This window comes from Podarcis bocagei, assembly GCF_964188305.1.
Source record: "Podarcis bocagei genome assembly, chromosome: 7".
NCBI lineage: Eukaryota > Metazoa > Chordata > Lepidosauria > Squamata > Lacertidae > Podarcis > Podarcis bocagei.
In genome coordinates this window covers 33695169-33715604 of record NC_138132.1, presented here as the reverse complement: position 1 = coordinate 33715604, position 20436 = coordinate 33695169, and positions in this window count along the sequence as shown.

Sequence of the window (20436 nt, the reverse complement as noted above, 5' to 3'; positions counted from 1 at the left end):
CTGTACCTGGACAGATTCCCATCTAGACAGAGCTGCATGCAATACACAGTTTTAGAAAGAATAGCCCCATTGTTCATATTAAAACATTGCCCCCCCTGACATATCATGCAGTGGTATGGGTACTGGTCATAAAATGCCTGCTCTGGGGTGTGTGGCATCACACAAAGTAGCTGCCTCATCTAAAAGAGCAAAAAAAGAGACAAGGCCACAAAATGGTGTGGGTACATACTCTCCAACATTTCTCTGATGAAAAAAGGGACGTCTTATGCCTCATCATCAATGGGGGGAAAGGCACCTGCACCACCCACTGCCATGTTTGTTCATGGAGAGAAGTTCTTTGTGCCTCTCCTCTGTTCAGAATGGAAGGGAGGAGGGACAGCCCATCCTGGCATCTAGTGATGTTTAAGGAGGCAAGTTCAATTCAGGAGTGGCTGCATTGGACCCGAATAGGAAGTGCAAGCAAGGTGTCATGCAATGTGGATTTTGGGGGGAAATTTACTGAGACCTTTCATGGGTGCCATAGAAAATACTGAACAGCCCTGAACAAGTTTGGGACAGAAGACCTGAAAGACTCGCCTTGTCCTGTACAGACCCATCAGGTCACTGAAGTCATCAGAGGAGGCCCTCCTGGTGTTGTGGCACATTCTCTGGCTCTGCTCTTTAGTGACATGGGACATAGTGACCTGGCTGGGGCTGCTGGGAATTGTAGTCCAAAACATCTGGAGGGTAGAAAGTTCTTGAAGGCTGACTATTCCTGGAGCTCAGCTACCTTTAGGCTTGGTCTAGTGAGGTTCCCAGAGGTCACTTGGCTGAGTCATAGGATGCTGCTGCTTGTTGGACTGCGCTCTCTCTCTCCGGGGAGCCATTTGATTCTTTTCCTTTGATGCCTCTCTTCTTCTCTGAATTGATTCCACTCATTATTTTATTTCCTCCTGCAACAGAATGAAAGGGTCAAAGGACAAAATATTTTATCAGCAATCTCAGAAAGCAACAGAGAGACAGCCTAGTCGATTTTCTGTTGGCCCTCCCTTCCCCCAGCTGATCCTCATCAAAGGCTCCTTATCAGCTTCAGAGAGCTCAGAGGCATCTTCTTGGAGAACCATCTCTTGGTTGGCTGGTCAAATGCGCCCCCAAAGTCAGCAACATCCTCCCAACACTATTCCCTTGAGAATGTTGCATTTTCTGAGCAGGGAGGCATTCCCTGCTGATAGAGCATTTTCCTTCCTCCTTCTTTTGTTCTGCTTTTATGCTCCAGGATCTGAAAGCACTTTGTCTCATTCAGCCTTCTCCAACCCATGGCCCTCCAGACATTTTGGACTGCAACAGGGATGGGGCAGCTTGGACCCAGGGGCCAAATGTGGTCATCTATGCCTCTCTGCCTGGCCTTTGGAACTCTTGCCACTGAAATTTGAAAGACCAAAGTCTGCCCCTCCCTACAACCACATCTCCACAAGCTGGGTGCAGCCTCTCAGATGCTAGAGGGCCTTGCCTATACACAGTGCCAGGCAGGTGCCCAGAATACCAGGCTCCTCCCTCCACCAGCTGCAACCATTCCACCTGAGCCACTCTCCATCCATACAGTCAATTTCCCACCCCAGGCCAGTCATCAGAGCAATTTGTAACTAGGAACTTTTGCTTGAGTTTGCTTATTTCTTTCTCTCAGTTTGTGTCATGCCATTTTAGATTGTAAGCCTGAGGGACTGCCTTTCTTTTAGTAATCTGGAAGCTGCTCTAGCAGCCTTTTTTTGGCTGAAGAGTGAGATAATTATTCTTTAAATGAAATAAATAGGCAATTTTGCATGTATTTACCTGGCAGCAGCCATTCAGTCAGGCTATAACAGAAGAGGGAAGAAAATGGGTGCAGGGCTGCAGCCTCTACATCAGGCTGTTACAGAGAAGAAAGAGCAAGGAGACCAGCAACCTTTGGTGCCTCCTCTCCTTGAACTTGTACCTGGGTTTGCTGATTTCCTCATCCCTTTCCTTTTACATCATGACTTTTTAAAAAGAATGTAAGCTTGAGGACAGACACTCTTTTCTTTCTTTCTTTAGTGATCTGTAAGTGGTTCCGGAAGCCTTACAGTTGCATTAAAAAATATAATAATTGCATAAATAACTAACTTGTGTTATTCTGAAAAACAACTTTACTTAATGTAGAATTTTAGAAGAGGAAGTTGTCAGAAGCATCTAGACATAGGTGTCGGGGCCCTGGATGCCCAAACACCCATAAAATTCCTTATGAAGAGGCCGTGCACCCACAAATTTCAGTGCCAGGGCCCTGCACACTGCATGGCACCCACAGTCCTGGGCACTGATGGTCACAGGGCCAATCTGGTGCTCCTGAATACAGACCGTTTGGCTGACAACTACACTACTAACCAACTCTAAAGCAACGCTGACATTGATGGGATTTGTAGTCCAAGACATCTGGATGGCACCAGCTTGCAAGTGGTGTATTAGATTATATGTGTGAGAGATGCAAAAACAGTAAGGATCTCTGGAAGAAAAAATTGCCCGGAGAAATGCCATTGCTCCTACCGAAAATCTGGCTTTCTTCCTTCAAAACTATGCAGGTGTTTGGCCCAGACAGGAACCTTAAAAGTTTCCTTCAAAGTTTCATAGCCATGGCAGGAAACTCTGTCAACTTAACATGCAGGTGCTGAACTGATGATCCAGTGATTTATCCAAAAGCTCAAGCATTTGCCAAACTGCTTCAGTGCAATCATCCACTGAAAACTGTCCTGTTTTTCCCCTCTTTGGTGCGTAAGGAAGTGGTTGTGAGAACTGACTGTGAGTTTGGATGTCATATGAACAAAGCATTCTGTATAACCAAAAGCCTTCAATTCCGATTTAATCAATATTCCATTAAAATATAACCAGATAGATTTTGAGTAAACAATAACTCTTTCTCAAGAGGCACTTGAAAATATTTCTTCCATCTGCCTGTTCTCTCTTTTGAATCATGTTTTTATACTTCAATGCAAAGCCAATTGAACTTGCAGGAAAGAAGTAGGCATTTATGAGATGGGTTGGCTAACATGAATTTTTTTTTGATGGACTATCTTGAATAAGAGAAGGCTTTCAAATGACTTTACAGACAAATTGTATTATTGCAAGCTTCTTGCCATTCACAAGTTTTTTTTATTGCTGCATTGATGAACCCTGATTTCAATAGGCTAGGGCAACAGAGGAATACATTTTGTATTTCAGACACCACTTCAAGCATTGGTTTCAGCCAATGTGGTATAGCGGCTAGAGTGTTGAGAGACAAGGGTTCAAATCCTTACTCAGCTGTGAAGCTCACTGGGGGACCTTGAACCAGGCACCATGCCTTAGCTTAATCTAACACTCACCTTTTGCCCCTTGTTTTCTCGGCACAGGTCCACATTTAAAGCACCATGTCCAAACACTTTTGTTTCCCCCCTGCCACTTTCCCCAGGAAAAATTGCTCTTTAATGCTGAATCAGAACAAATGGCAAATGGCCACAGATTGACATTTGCTCCAGTTCAGGAGTAAACAGCAGGTTTTTGCTGGTGTGGTGTGGTGGTTAAGAGTGGTAGACTCGTAATCTGGTGAACCGGGTTCGCGTCCCCGCTCCTCCACATGCAGCTGCTGGGTGACCTTGGGCTAGTCACACTTCTCTGAAGTCTCTCAGCCCCACTCACCCCACAGAGTGTTTGTTGTGGGGGAGGAAGGGAAAGGAGAATGTTAGCCGCTTTGAGACTCCTTTGGGTAGTGATAAAGCGGGATAACAAATCCAAACTCCTTCTCCTCCTCCTCTTCTTCTTCTTTGCAAGGAAAGCACTGGACTTGTGCCTAGAAACATGGTACAAAAGGAAGTTTGGATGAGCTCCCCACCATAGTGTTGTTGCGAGGGTAAATTGAGCTCTTTGCAGGGAAGGTGGCATATGAGTGTAATAATAAGTAATGAGTAAAATAGCTCAAACCCTACATGTCTAGAAGTGACCCCAAGAACCGTGGGTTAGAATCATAGTAGTTTGCAGAGTTGGAAGAAACTCTGAGGGTCATCAAGTCCAACTCCCTGCAGTGCAGGAATCTCAACTAAAGCATCCTTGACAGATGGCCATCCAACCTCTGCTGAAAAACCTCCAAGGAAGAACAGATTTATTGAGGAACATGCTTCTTTAAGAGCATTTATATCCCACTCAGTATTAAATAAAAATCTCTTAAGTGGCACACAAAGCTCCCAATATCATTAAAATAACAGATAAAATACAAGTCAGATTTACTGAACACAGCGCCCAGCTTCAAAAATCAAATTCAGTGCTCGGGAAAAGCCTTGGGCAAATAGTCTTTAAAAGTCACGTGAAACAAATAACAGAAGCAGGAATTCCATAGGGAAGGAAGAAAAATATTTCAAAAAGAATCTGCTGTAGGTGATTCCAAACGGGGGTGACCAAAAGCCAGAAGCATTAAGCTATTCAACTGTCTGAGTTGACTCTCTGCTTCCTTCGGTGTCTCCCATGTGCAAAATGGCTGTGGGAATTCAGTTGTGTTTTCCATATGCAGATGAAGATTCCTGCATTTCAAGGGGTTGGACCAGATGACCCCTCCTCCTCTGCAATTCTATGACTCTATGAAGAATGTATGTGGCGAACAAGCTCACCCCGCCGGGACTTCATTTCCTCCCCACCTCACCCCTCTGATCTCCTGGGCTCCACTTCACTCTGAGTGCCATTTTTAATCTGGCCGCGTTCTCTCTTCCTTGCCCTCTCCCTGCCCGTATGGCTTCTCTCACTTGCAATGTTAGGCTGTGATAAGGGATGCTTTCCTCTCTCCCATCACCTCCAGTGATTGATCGGTTGTCGGCCTGCAATCCCAAACTGTCAGTCAAGGCTTAATCCGCAACGCTGGCACATTCTCTTCAGTGACAAGAAACTGACACAGTTTCCATTGCACTTAATCAGCTCTTTAGACTTAATATCCCCTCCGAAAGCACCTGCATTTCTCCATTATGAGTACGGGCTCGCCCAAAAATAGCTTCTGTGTCCCACCAAGATGGAAGCTGAGTTGGGGAAAATGAAAAAACAAAAACTAAACAAAAAACCGAACAAATGCCTCTTGCTCTCACAGACAGGCCCATTTAACAGCAAGGAAGTCATCTCTCATCTTGAGAGAGCCATGGAGAAAATTGTGCATGATTGACACCAAAGGTGGTCTCTCTCTCTCGATGTCTGTGGCCATCTGCTGCCGAAGGAAGATGGTTAAGTGATGAAGGAGCCCCGCCAGCTTCAGGGTAAGGCAGCCAGTGACTGTTTCCTAGAGTGATATTCAAGGTGAACTTGGAGGTTCCTGATCAGCTAAAGCAACTGAAGGATTTTGAGGCAAGATAAAAGGGCATTCGTAGGACTAGCAAAGTTTCTCTGGAGAGTTTTTCACTGAGTACATATAGAGAGTATAGCTTCAAAACAGGTACAATCCAGAGAAATCCCACCTTGATAAATCTCTGGAGGTGGAGATGCCTTTCCCCTGCTCTGACTTTTACACCTGTTTCTTTCTGTACTGGAAGAGGCCTAAATATAGAAAGGTGCCTTATACACCTAATTCATAGCATCATAGGATTGTAGAGTTGGAAAGGACCCTGAGAGTTATGCAGTTTAACCCCTTGAAATGCAGCTCAGTATTGTCTACACAGACTGGCGGCAGCTCTTCAGGATTTCAGACTGGGTTCCCTCCCATCCCTACTTGGAGAAGCTGCGAGTTGAATTTGGAGCTTTCTGCATGAAGAGTGGATGCTAGGGAAAGAGCTAGGGCTCTTTCCCAGTGCCCAAGTGCATACAGTGCCAAGTAGCACAAAGGACAGCCTTCCCCAGCTGGCTGTCCTCCAGGTATTATGGAGTACAACTCCCATCGGAGGGCAGGAGCTGATGAGAGTTGTAATCCCAAACATCTGGAGGATGTTGGATTTGCAAAGACTGCCTTTTATGGAGCCAGACCATGGGTTCATCTAGGTCAGCATGCTCTATACTGATGGATGGTGATTCTCCCGGGTTTCTGGAGGGACCTAACTGGAGATGCTGCGAAATGAACCTGTGACCTTTTGCATGTCTCTATCATGAAGTGAAGGCCCTTCCACATCAGGGAATTTCCTTTCTGAAGCCAGGAGGTTCCTCTGACAGAGATATCGAGGCAGGCAGTTGTCTTGGTCACTGAGAAAGGTACCTTGATCACGTCTTTCCCAAGTCTCCATATATTTTCTCTCAAATGTTCTTCAGCAGGACTTGACACAGGCCAGAGTAGAATGGCTCAAACAGCAAACCTGTCAAAAGTAGCAAAGCCCTTCAGAATAAAAATTAACTCTGAGAATTGCTTACGCCGGCATATTTCTTAGAGAAAAAAACTTTTCAGTATAAATAAATGTAAAATGATTGCACACCCTTCAGGGACCATCCTGTATTGCCACTTTCATTTGCGTTAATTAATTTAATAGCTTTATGATTGTAAAGAGATTAGCTGGAAGATGCATTGATCTATATATAGAACTTAAAGATAGGGCTATATAGACAAGGCAAAGAACATGAAGAGCTCCCCCCCCCACTTCAACACTTTGAAACAAAGAAGAGTTCAGCTTTTGTCTGTTGCCGTTCTCATCATTTTTTAAAGATAGAAATTTCCATGTATGGGGTGGGGGAGAGAGGTGGGGGGGGGGAGACGGTGGTGTTGCTAGTTCATTACCATTCATGAGATAGATTCGCAATAATTTACATTGCCAAGGAAAGTGAAGAATGGAAGATGCTATAATGCGAGAAAATCAATTGGATTTTTAAATAGATGTAACTTGCTCAGGATGAAATAGGAGGCCATCAACCCTGCTCTGCCTTCCAAACTGAAATAACAAGAACTGGGGATTGTTTCACTCCCCCCCCGGGGGGGGGCTTGGGAGGAAGGCTCAGACAACTGAAAGGTGTGGTGAACTTTCAATCAAGCCTTGCCTTCCTCCTCATATTGATACACCCCCCCAAATGTCTCACCCTCACTTGACTCCTCTTTTTTTCTCCCCACTGGGATATGGGAGATAAAATGTCTCTGAACCTGGGGCCCTCCAAGAGGTTAATGGGACTTGCTAATTTTGCTGTCGAGCTGTCAAGGAGAATCGTTTTACACACCCCTGCAGTGCACAAAAGATTGGAGAAAGACAGAGGTGACAGAAAATAATGCAGGAGGAATAGGATGGAAATGTTTTCTTCAGCACTTCAACCCTGGGTCTGGCAGAGTCCTTAAGTAGGAATAGGGGAGAAGGTCATTCAGTCTGCCCTATTAAATGTAAGCCTACCTGATTTGCACTTCCTGAACCAATAAGCAATCTGGAACTCAGCTGTCCATCAAAATTCACTATTCTATGGATTTGGTGATGCAGTTCTCCAGCCAAGAACTGTGCACAAAAAGGCATATATTGGTGAAAACAGCACACACAGCAACATTAATATAGGGGAAATTACTTGCAAATGCATATGTGAGGCAAAATTGCAGAGAAATTTGCATCAAAATGCATAGGAATCTTTGTGCAAACTTTTGAAGAAACACAAATTGATGCAGAAATGGGGGGAAACTGAACTGAAAGTTGGAAAAATGAGAAACTGAAAGAAATCAAAACTGACAGTTGTGTCTATCAGCAGTCCTAAGAGAGCTATGGACTTCTCTTGCTATGGCCCCTAATATACTCTTGCTAGTGCTGAAACTGATTTCTGCTGTCCAGGGCTAGAGGAAGGGCAGAGGGATACAGCACCCTCCTGACTTGGAAAGTGTTGAAGGTCATCTTTGGTACCTAGGGAAGCAGGAGTGAGTTGGCACTCTAAGGATGGAAAGCTGAAAAGTGAAGGCAAGAGGATCGCTGACACATTACTCTGAATGCAGGTACAAGCTCTCTCTGCACATGAGTAAAAGAATGTATCCTTGTTCATTTGCACAGCTCAGCTGTTGTGTACACAGGTACATGGACTGTACACTCCTTGGGCATTAAAGTTGTGTTCTGCATTTGCCTTGAAGCTGCCTGAAGGCTTCCGTTTCGAGAGGCAGACAGCAGTCAAGGGACATTTTAATACATAGGGCTGGTGACAAGGAAGCCTGCTCTCTGGGCGTTGCTTCCCCCTCATCTGCAGAGGCCTCTGCTACTGAGTAGTTCCCAGTAGTTCCCAGGACAGCGGGGGTGGGGGGGAGCATCTCTCCAAGTCTCAGGGTCTCCCAAGACGAACTGCCTCGGATTAAGGGCCTCAATTCTTCTCTCCAGCTAAGCGTAGAAAATGTGGCACTTGTAGTGGGATTGACAAACTCTTGGATGGAGCCGATAAGATTATTGTTATTAAATCAGGCTGGAGATGAAAGAGACTCCTTGTAATGACAAACTGCCCCTGGCCACAACGCTGTTGGGGGCCAGGTAGATACCTCTGAGCCTTAGAAGATAATTTGAATTTAAGCATCAGACCTGAGGCTAATTTGTATTTCTAGAGCGCAGTTTACAACTGCCAAAGTGGTGTGTGTGTGTGTGTGTGTGTGTGTGTGTGTGTGTGTGTGTGTAAGAGAGGGGGGCATGAATAAAGAAGAGAAGTCTACCCAGCACCTGGTTCTTTTCTGCTTTGGCAGTCTTGGCAGGGCGTGTGGGCTGCTTATATTTACTTTTTATGAGCGACAGTTTCCCCCCTGCAAATTCCTCCAAGGAGATTCGTGATTGATTTCCCGGGTGGTTAGGAAACCACACTATAAAAACTCCAGCAAATAAGCTGTGTGAGGTCCAGCGGTTTTGTACAATCGAAATGAATTACTCCAGAAAGAGAAGATCCCGCTGAGCAACACATTTGGCAATACACAACTCCCTGGGTGCCATTAGTTTCAATGCTGATTCAGCTGCCTGCTTCCACGTCCCATGCCGGGCTCCCCACCCCACCCCCTCTCAGTGGGCTGCAGCTGCTGCTTGCCTCTGTGGGGGTAGGGATGGTTCCAGAATTGGAGGTGCTGCAGACAACCCTTGTGCCATCATGCAAGAAGGGAGCAGGCAGACATCCCAATATAAAGGGCTGCTCTGACCCCTAAAATAGCCTTGGGGCAGCAGTGAAGATGATGCTATTGGTGCAATAGTTCATAGGAAACTGCTTTAGTCACACCATTGGTCCATCTAGCTCACCTACACCAGGCATGTCCAACTGGTAGATCATAATCTGCTGGTAGATCACTGGTAGATCATTGGCTCCCCTCAAAGAAGCTCAACAAGTTTGGCTCCCTTAAAAAAAGCTGAACATTCTAACCCTGCACCTTGACCAGAACCCCTTCCTAAAAAAAAACCCAACAACTTTGACCTGAATCCCCCAAAAGGGGGTAGATCACTGCCAGTTTTTTACTCTGTGAGTAGATCGCAGTACCTTGGGAGTTGGCCACCCCTGACCTACACTTACTGGCAGCGGCTCCCCAAGTTTTTAGGCAGGAGCCTTTCCCACACCAACCTAGAGATTCCAGGGCTTGAACCTTAGGTCTTCTGCATCCAAAGCAGATGTTCTCCAACTGAGCCATGGTGTACGAAGGATCATAGGCAGCTGCCTTGCACTGAATCAAACAACTGGTCCATCCAGCTCTGCATTGTTTATGCTGTTTGTGAGTGGCTCTCCAGGGTACATCCCCAGCCTTACCTGGAGATGCCCTCAAGGACTGAACCTGGGACATTCTGCATGCAAAGCAGAGTCTCTACCACAGAGCTATAGCCCTTCGCAAGCACGCTTTAGAAAGCAAATTATAGCTTAGCAGATGGTAAGTTTTTAATTTTGCAGTGTTTCTAAATTATCTTGATTTTAGTTCAACACAGGGTCAAATAATATTTTAGACAGGCAAATAGTCATAAAAGCAGTTTTGCTGCCAACGCACCCACCAGCCATTACACACACACACACCCTGGCATGTTCATGGCATGCTCCTCCATGAAGCCTCACTCACAGAAGGATAACTGCCTCGCAGGGCCAAGTAATGAAAGAGGTCAAAATGACATCATTTTGGGGAAATGGGATCTCTGCTGTATTGCATCAATGTCTGGTATAGGCTGTGCACATGCTACTACTGAAGGACATCTCTGGATGTTTCTAGGCAACAAGATGCACCTGTTGCATAGAAATCTAAGGGCTTATCCACACTTACCTTTCCTCTGCTCTTTCCAGGCACAGTCCACGCTTTAAAGCTCTGTGTCTGAGCACTTTTTCTTTCTTTTTGCCCTAGAGCTTTCCCTACAAAAACCCACTCTTTAAAGCTGAATCAGAGCAAACGGCAATCCGCAGAAAACCCGAATTGACATTTGCTCTGATTGAGTAGTAAAGAGCGGGTTTTAGTGGAGGAAGCTCTGGAGCAACAGAGAGAGAGAGAGAGCTTTAAAGTGTGGATCTGTGCCTGGAAAGAGCAGGGCAAAAGTTAAGTGTGGATAACCCCTAAATCTGCCTGGCAGACTGCTCCAAGAACAATCCTTGGTATCCAACTCTGGACATCCTGCTCTGGTTCTGTGGAGGAGCCATCTGGGGAAGGTGATCTCATGAAGACTTCCGAAGTGAGCAACTTGCTGATGAGATGGTCAGAAGGGAATAGAGAACTTTAGAGCCTCTCTTGGGCTGCACCCCCTTTTGGAGGATTACAGCCTCTTAAAGGGTCTTCTTTCTAGACCAAAGGTCCTCCTCCTTCTGCACTTTGTGAACCGGAATCCATGCACTATTGAGCCATAAGGATGTGTGCCTTGCACACCACACACCATCTATAGGCCCTGATCCTCACAATTCCCCCCTCCAAAACGCACAAACCAAGCATCCTCCTCAGTTGACTTAAACAGCATGACTAATCTCTCCATCTGGGGGTGATTCATTCTTTCCCTAGGGAAGGCTCTGTGAGTTTAGAGACAGGGACGGGGTGGCTGTTTTTCTTCCATAAATGCACAAGGCTTTTAAGTCCCTGCAGTGGGATGTGTGTGGGGCTTGGACTGCTCAGCATGAAAAGCTAGCGGTTCCTGTGGGAGTTCTTTCCACTATTTTGAAATGCACTTTGCAGTCCCCTGGGAGGGGCTTTTCTGTCGCTGGGAGCAAGGCACAGAGGCTTTCAATGGTTTGCCACCCCAGCCCATGTCAATCACATTGTGGTGAGTTTCATCCCCTCCCCATGCAGAGGATAATGCACAGCTACTGTTGAGCCACACATCACCTGTGCAAATGGAAGCTTCCTTCCTAACACAAAGAGCAGGCATTGGGAGTCCAGTCCAGACTGGGACAGCTGCAAGGCACCATGGGTTACAGTACCCCTCTTCATTAAAAAAATAAATAAATAAGGAAATTGCTAATTACTTAAACTAGTTTGAATTACATCTACTTTGGTACCATGTGCTCTGCCCTCAAACTGCCCCACCCCTGGCTCAGAGGAAGACCCAGAGGGACCTTCTAGGCCAGAGGAAATGGATTTACCTGAATCTTCAGACTCAGGGATCACCCCTAACACAGTTCTCACCACCTCCATGTCATCAGAGCCAGCAGTTGCCAAATCAGGAAACAGACTACCTCTCAGAGGGGAGGGGGCCAGCCTCCTTCCTTCCTTCCTTCCTTCCTTCCTTCCTTCCTTCCTTCCTTCCTTCCTTCCTTCCTTCCTTCCTTCCTTCCCCCCTCTTTCTGACACACACACACAACAAAAATGCTTAGTCTTTGTGGGGGGAAATAGTGCCTGAGAGGGTTTAGCCATTGCATTCTGAAATTTCAGAAGCCAGAGGAAATGGCTAAATAAGGTTTCCTGTAGTTTCACCTTTAGCACAGCTCTCCATGTAGCTCCTTAGTTCTCCCCATGACTAGGAAAACTAGGATAAATTATGCAAACAATATTCACATACATTTTCACAAGTTGCAGAATACAGCTTCCTTGGTGCAGAACTTGGATTGTCTGGATGGAGAATGTATGTATGTATGTATGTATGTATGTATGTATGTATGTATGTGTTTCTTAGCAACATAGAGGAAACACACTGTCCTGAGTATAGCCCCTTTCAGGTGTCATGGGATGATAGCATGGAGCCTAGGCATGCTGAACACACTCCCAACACCTTCCGCCCCTGCTAGCTCCATGGTGGATCGCTGCCCACTGCTTGGAAGGTACAAAAGGCGTGTGAGTTCAGCTGAATGCATGACTCCATCACAAGATCAGGAATGCCAGTCACACAAGATTCTTGATGGCCTGCATGAGCCTATGCATGTTCACCTGGAGGTGTGTAGATTCTCTCTCCAGACCTTTCAATCACTGCACAAAGGACCAGCATGGCAGAGTCAGTCTCCTCTCTCCATGTGGACTTTGAGCATGTGAAAGAATCACTTCAGAAGGTGGCTCCTGAGAAACCAGGAAGGGCTCACTTGTAAAAAGACCTGGCACAGGATCTGGGTCATCAGTCAGAGCAGGTGCTGTGAAAATCCTCCCCGAAGGGCCTCTGTGATAGAGGGTTTCTTGTCTGAAATCTCCCCCTGGGGAAAGATGACAAAAAATTTCCATGAGAGACACTGTCAGGTCAGGATGGGCCTAAATATTTCATTGCCTCAGCCGTCCACATACTGTTGTCATCCAAGCAGATGAAGTACAAAAGTCAGCACATTCTTGACCTTTGAGGCAGCTGTTTCACAGTTGTGAGGCCTTCTGGCTACTTGTGATTTGTGTCCTTCTGGAGGCAAAGCTGTGTGGTTTTTTTTGACAGAGCCTTTAAAGGGGAACAACAACTTTGATGTTTGTTAGGGTTGCCATACATCTGGAATTTCCCAGACATGCCCAGAATACTGCTGTCTGAAGCTCAACAACTGTGTCCGGATTTTCACTTTTTGAAATATGGCAACCCTAGTGTCTGTGGGGCACTGCTGGGACTTGGGGGATCAAAAGGCCCAGTGGTAGAGCATCTGCTCTGCCTGCTGCTCTGCCTGGGTTCAGTCCCCAATGGCAGCTCCAGGTTGGTTTGGGAAAGGCTATTTCACTCTTATTCTCTCTTTAATCCACACCCAGTTGCAGGAGAGTCTTCCTTCCTGTTTCCTTGTTCTTACTAAATAGTCTCTTTTCTGTTTTCTCATATGAAGCTTCACATAAAGCACCTGGGAATTCTCCTTGTCTTTGCTATGAGACCATTTTCCTCCACCCCCTTCTGTTTATGTGCCTCTGTGGCATACACATCTGGCTCTTACAGGCCCATTGGTTTGTGCCTTTCTTCAGCACACCTGTAAAATCAGGGCCTAATCCCACATAGCCCAGGTAGCCCTATGGCCTACTCTACAGTGGACAGTTGGAAGGACTGTCCAGGTCCGGTTTAAAGATAAAGATCCCCAATAAGGGAGAGCGGGAGGTTGACTTGACGTTGCTCATCCACACTTAGCACCCGCAGAGCAGATGGACTGAGCAGCCACACAGTCTGCTGTCCAGATCTTTCCTGCTATGGTGAGATCTATTGCATTTCTATTTAAAATTATTTCTATATTTGCATCTATGCATATAAATTAGCACATGCAAATTTTGTGCAAATCTCTGTCCTTTTTGTGGTGTAGAAGAGGTCACCTTATGCTTAGCTGCTTTGTACAGAGTCTCACCATTGGTCTATCTAGCCCAGTATAGGTTTACTCTGACTGGCAGCAGCTCTCCAGGATTTACATAGGAACTGGAAACTGTCTTATATCAAGTCAGACCATCGGTGCATCCAGCTCAGCATTGTCTGCACTGACTAGCAGTGGCTATCCAGGGTTCCAGGCAGGAGACTCTCTCAACCCTACCTGGAAAGTTTGAAGATTGAATCTGGGACATACTCCATGCAGTGCAGATGCTCTGCCACTGAGATATGGACAGACAGACATCTCTTCAAGCCTTGCCACTTGTGGTAAAAGTAATCAGCAGAATAGCAGCAGTATTGAACTCAAGTATGAACAGTGGCCAAGATCACAGGATCTGGAGATGCCATTGATTCCTGCTCCCCCATTGCCACCAGCAATGTGTTGCAGTGATTCCTGTATTGCAGCGGGTTGGACAAGATGAGCATTGGGTACCTTCCAACTCTACAGTTCTGTGATTCTGTACACAAGCACCTACATCCTTCTGCTTATATGCATACAATACCTCTCGCCCAACTCCCCACCCTCCATGGGTGGCGATTGCAACATGTAAAAATGATAAGCGTGTGCAAGAACACAAAGGCTGCAACCTCTCAAAATGCAACACCTGGAAAAGGCGAATACTCTTGAATGAAACCCTGGCGTGGTTCCAAGCATGTGCTCAAAGACCCCAAATTAAATGTGAACTTTGAATGAGTGAAACAGCAACTACAGGGTGAGTTCTTTAAAAGAGGCCCCGTGGATACAGAGTACACATGTTCCACGGGGCCTCTTTTTAAAGACTCACCCTGTACATGGAGCAATGCCTATGCTATTGAGTGAAAGGGAAATGCTTGTGAATGAGTGTTTCCCACCCATCTGCAATTATAGTTTTGGCTCTCCCAAATCACATGATTTCTGCCAACTTAGAAATGAATGGCTTAATGTTCCTGAATAATCCCATGGCTGAAATTTCATTATAGCAACACCAAGCTTAGTAATGTGTCTGCAACAATCAATGGAATTCACTGGGAGTTAACACTGCAATAATTGAAGCAGCCGACTCTTTGTCTCTTTAACCATCCGGTTGGTCTAGACCTAATTATGACCTCTTTGTGGTCTGATCCCACAGGGGAGGCATCATTGTATGTTATAAATAATGGTGCTTAACACTTGACTTACTTCGTTGTTCCAAGCCGCTTCGTGGTGGATTTTGCTCCCTGTCCCCTCAAAGTTCAGCACAGTAGTGTTTACCTTGAGTGTCTTGGGGACTTCAGTTCCACACCTTAACAGAGAAGACATACTCAGCAGCAGATGAATCATCATACTGGTTATGCGTTCTTATCTTTAATGCGTTTTATAGTATTTATGCTGTCCATCTTCGCATGACCCCAAGGTCACTCTGCTCTACACGACACTCAGCTCAGTTCAGTTTGTGATGTCACCTACAGAACTCAAACTATATAAGATCTCTGAAGGGAAACCGTGATTGTTTTATCAGTTTAGGTTTGTAATAGTGCTGATCCAAAATTCCATGTTAAAAAAAAATGCTATTTGCGGGTAGTCTTGCTAAAAACAAAGACCTTTCCAAAATTTTGGCACAAGAATTTTCTCTGAAAGCTTTGGACTGCAGATGGGGCAGGAGTTGCAGCCTAGCTGGCCTGCTAGCCTCAGTTTGGAGAATGCTATCCACGATCGCCGAAGAATTGATGCTTTTGAATTATGGTGTTGGAGGAGACTCTTGAGAGTCCCATGGACTGCAAGAAGATCAAACGTATCCATTCTTAAGGAAATCAGCCATGAGTGCTCACTGGAAGGACAGATTGTGAAGCTGAGGCTCCAAGACTTTGGCCACCTCATGAGAAGAGAAGACTCCCTGGAAAAGACCCTGATGTTGGGAAAGATGGAGGGCACAAGGAGAAGGGGACGACAGAGGACGAGATGGTGGGACAGTGTTCTCGAAGCTACAAACATGAGTCTGAACAAACTGCGGGAGGCAGTGGAAGACAAGAGTGCCTGGCGTGCTCTGGTCCATGGGGTCACGAAGAGTCGGACATGACTAAACAACTAAAGAACAACATCCATTATCAGTGTTGAAATAAGATCCAGCTGCTAATCCAATCAGCTTCTCTTTGTGGAATAGCTGGGCATGTGGATGCCATCTTGTCCACTGCCTGAAGCAGTGAAATGCTTTGATATGGATTTGGCCTGGGGGACAGAGTCACTTAGGGCAAGTGTGGTGAACCTTTGCATGAAAACCTAAGAACATAGAAAGAGCCTATTAGGTCAGGCCAATGGTTCATCTAGTCCAGTAGCCTGTTCTCAAAGTTGCCAGTCAGATGCCTGGGAAAATCTGCAAGCAGGACTTGAGTGCAAAAGCACTCTTCCCTCTTGTGGCTTCCAGCAGTTGGGATTCAGAAGCATTGCTGCCTCAAACTGGTTTTTTTCCAGCCTGAAAGTCACATTCCTTGTGATCAAGCTTCCAGGGGCCACATGCCAGTGCTGGGTGAAGCCAAAGGCCAAAGTGGGATGTGGGCAGAGCAATGAATGTAAATTTCACCTTTGTACAGTAGGCTCTTGCACACTCTTGCACACCCCTCTCAATCATCCATCTGGGCCAGCAAGAGTCTTTATTGGAGTTCAAGGACACATTTCAGTCATGCAAAAAGAGAATGTGAAGCAAGGCTGTTGAAAAGGCTAGACAGGAGAAAGAGGGTGTAGCTGGGGGAATCCTGAGGGCCAAATAGAGAGGAATGGAGGGCCGCATGTGGTCCCCAGGCTTGAAGTCACCCGCCCCAACCTAAGGGATGCAAACCATCCCCTGGTGGTGACCGAAGTGAGCCTTGCTGCTTGCCGTCACCTCTGCAAGATCTTCTCTTTGGGATCCTTCACCACCAAACTACAGGAGAGAGATGCCAAGGGGCATTGCTCCAAGATGTGTCTGTGAAGTTCCTGTTGCCTAGGAAACCACTCGCTTCAATTCCTGGGTGCCCCCATATGGCCGGCTCCCACAGATGTGTTGGCTTTAAAAGAATCACAATTCATTTGTCACCCTGATTATGTTTACTATCGTTGCTTTTCGCAGAGCCAGCTTGGCAGTCCTGAGGCAGGTTGCGGGGCTGCAGCTTGCCACTTCCCCCTCCCTCCTTCCTTCCTTTCTCAGAGAGGGAGCCAGGTGGCTGCTGGCTAAAGCAAACCTGGAGCGAAGCAGAAGAGCAAACGAGGGCCATCAAAGATGCCCATCAAAGCTTCAGTGCCCTGGCTGGCAAACCTTCCACTATGGGTCAGATGCTGCTCAGCACTGCAGATCCTAGATGAAAAGCAAGGTGGCAAAGCCACTCGGGGGGCCTCTGTCAAATTGGCAGCAGTTTTCTTAGGATCAGAGAGATGCAGTTGTCCACCTCGAGTTCAAAAGGAAGGAATTTCACTGCTTCCCCTCAGTGCTTTAAATGAACAGAAGCTGCAGGGCCAGTGGCATATGTTGGCCCCTGCAGGGGCTGAGAGGCAAAGGGCTCTTTAACTTCCTCTACCTGTGTGAATGGCAGAAGAGCCCCCCACCTTCTCTCAGTGCACCTGGTTTCCCCACAATGCACTTCATTCTAGTTTTTCTGCAAGAAGGGCTGTAGCTGTGTATGCAGCTGTGTTCTGTAGTATGCAGAAGGTTCCAGGGCTGGTCATGGAGATTATTGATCCAGACAAATAAGATCAGCAAGAAAGGGCAACAGCTGAGGTCCAGCAAAGCAGGAGAGGCTGGTGCATTTCAGACCCAGAGGAGCTGGATATGCCATTATGAGCGATGTCGGCAATCTATCAATATAGCTCAGTGGTTGAGCATCTGCCTTGCACACAGAAGGTCCCAGGTTCAATCCCCAGCATCTCCAGGTAGGGCTGGGAGAGACCGCTGCCTGATACCCTGGAGAGACTCTGCCAGTCAATGTAGGCAATACTGAGCTGGTTGGACCGGTGGTCTGACTCAGCTTCCTATATTCCTGTCTGAATCCTGCTTGCCTGGGATTTTTTCTTAAATAATTACCGTATTTTTCGCTCTATAAGACGCACCAGACCATAAGATGCACCTAGTTTTTGGAGGAGGAAAACAAGGAAAAAAATATTCTGAATCCCAGAAGCCAGAACAGCAAGAGGGATCACTGCGCAGCGAAAGCAACGATCCCTCTTGCTGTTCTGGCTTCTGGGATAGCTGCGCAGCCTGCATCCGCTCCATAAGACGCACACACATTTCCCCTTACTTTTTAGGAGGGAAAAAGTGAGTCTTATAGAGCAAAAAATACGGTATTTATGCTTTTCAGGTTCATACATTTCACTAATTTTACAATCATTTTAACATTTCCTTCCCCCTCTTTCTGCGGTTCCTTAAATTTATTTTTAATATCTTCTGCATATCCAAATTAACCTAATTTGCTCATTTATTCATCTTCTTTAAAAATATACTCTTATAAAACTGCAGGTTATTACAATAAATCTGCAGGTGTTCTTATCTGTTTACAATTTATCTGTAAATATTCAATAACCCATTTCCATTCTTTTATAAAAAGTTTGTTATCTTGATTTCTTATTCTCCCAGTAAGTTTTGCCATTTCTGCATATTCTGTAAGTTTTTTTATCCATTCTCTCTCTTTTTTTGCTGGGACTTCTGCTTCTTTCCATTTTGGGGTGAGTAACATTCTTGCCACTGTAGTAGCATGAATAAGTTTCTATATAGTTTAGGTAGTTCTGTCCCTATAATTCCCAAAAGAAAAGCTTCTGGTTTTTTTTGTTTGTTCTTTTTTTACAAACATTATTTTAAACACCAATTTCAATTCATTATATATCATTTCCCAGTAAGCTTTAACCTTACTGCAGGATCACCACATGTGGTAAAAAGAACCTTATTTCTCTTTACATTTCCAACACTTATGCTGCTTGCCTGGAATTGTTGTTGTTTGTTGTTGTTTAGTCGTGTCTGACTCTTCGTGACCCCATGGACCAGAGCACGCCAGGCACTCCTGTCTTCCATTGCCTCCCGCAGTTTGGTCAAACTCGTGTTAGTAGCTTCTTTTTATATATATATAACATATTTATTAAAGTTTCAGAAAAAGGAATTACATAAAAACAAGAAATACAAAGGTAAAAGACAAAAATAAAAATACAAGAAAAATACAGAATAAAAAAGTAAGTACACTTACAGAAAAAAACAACAATCTTTCCATATCTTACATTCATATCCTTATTTCCCTGACCTCCTCATACCTCCCTTTTTTGTGTTCCAATTCAATGAATTAATTCAGCAGTTTCTTTCCCTCCTTGTTATCCTGATCTTTGATCTTAATATATTATAACATTAAATTTTTACCTATTTAGAAATCCAATTTTCCATATTATTTTATATCATTACAGCTAGAAACCACTTAACTTCAATCAAACACCATTCTAACATTCATTAATTTTGCAATATTTCTGTAAATAATCTTTAAATTTCTTCCAATCTTCTTCCACTGACTAGCAGGGCAGCAGTTGAAGAAGGAGCAAAAAAGGTTTTCTTGTGTGTGTGTGTTTCTTTCTGGCTGATTAGCTGTTCTCCCTGTGCAAAGGTCAGAAGGCAGGGTTTCTGTTGAGGCAGGGGATTAGCTGTGGGAGGAGCTTATCAGACCTAGCAGGGCAGCAGTTGAAGAAGGAGCAAAAAAGGTTTTCTTGTGTGTGTTTCTTTCTGGCTGATTAGCTGTTCTCCCTGTGCAAAGGTCAGAGGGGGCAGGGTTTCTGTTGAGACAGGGGATTAGCTGTGGGAGGAGCTTATCAGACCTAGCAGGGCAGCGGCGCGCGCCTAGCGGCGCACGCAGTTTGATCCATCTTTTAGATTTATGGGAGCTAGTCTCAAACGTTTGTTGGGGGAGACCTAGGTTTTTTTCTTGTGGGGGGAGTTATTTGTCCTGTCTTCACGCTTTTTATGATGGAGGACCGCTGTAGCCACCTCCAACGACACGTTCTCAGGATGGAGGGGGAGGGAACAGCTGCAGTCGCCTGTGGTTCCTGCGCAATGTTTGCCATCTTGCCAAAGGTTGCAGGCAGCTTTACCTGCAGCAATTGCATGTTGATTGCCCTCTTAAAAGACAAAGTCCAGCAACTGGAGGAACGTGTAGCTACGCTCCAAAGAATTAGAGAGTTGGAGCTCTTCTTGGAAGCAACAGAGCACACCGTCTCCACCAAGGAGGAGACAGGGGACTCCCCTGAGAAGGAGGCTAGTTCACCAACACAGGAGCCAGATATATGGAGAAACGTGACTCAAAGAAGTAGGAGGCCCAGGGTTCGCTCTGATTGTTTAGAAATACACAATCGCTTTGAGGTCCTCTCCCCTAGCATGGAAGACGAAGAGCAGACTCCATTTGAGGATCTCTCCCTCATTACAGTCGATCAGGTATATGAAGACGAGCAGCAAAGTCAGTCCTCAGGGAATGTGCAGGCAACCTTGGGACGGACAGCTCACGGAAGAACCCCGACCTAACCTAAGAGGAGGCATGTAGTGGTGATAGGGGATTCCCTACTGAGGGGAACAGAAGCAGTGATCTGTGGGCCTGACAAGATGTCTCGGGAAGTGTGCTGTCTCCCCGGGGCTAAGATCCAAGATGTAACTGAACGACTGCAAGGAATCATAAAACCCACTGACAAATACCCCTTCCTCTTGGTTCATGTGGGAGGACTACGAGGCTCTCGGCAGGAAATTGAAGCAACTAAATGCACAAATTGAAGCAACTAAATGCACAAATTGTCATCTCATCTGTCCTCCCAGTTGAACGATGTGGCCCAGGGAGAGAGGGAAAAATAGTGGAAGTGAACAGCTGGCTTCGCAAATGGTGTAAACAGGAACAGTTTGGATTC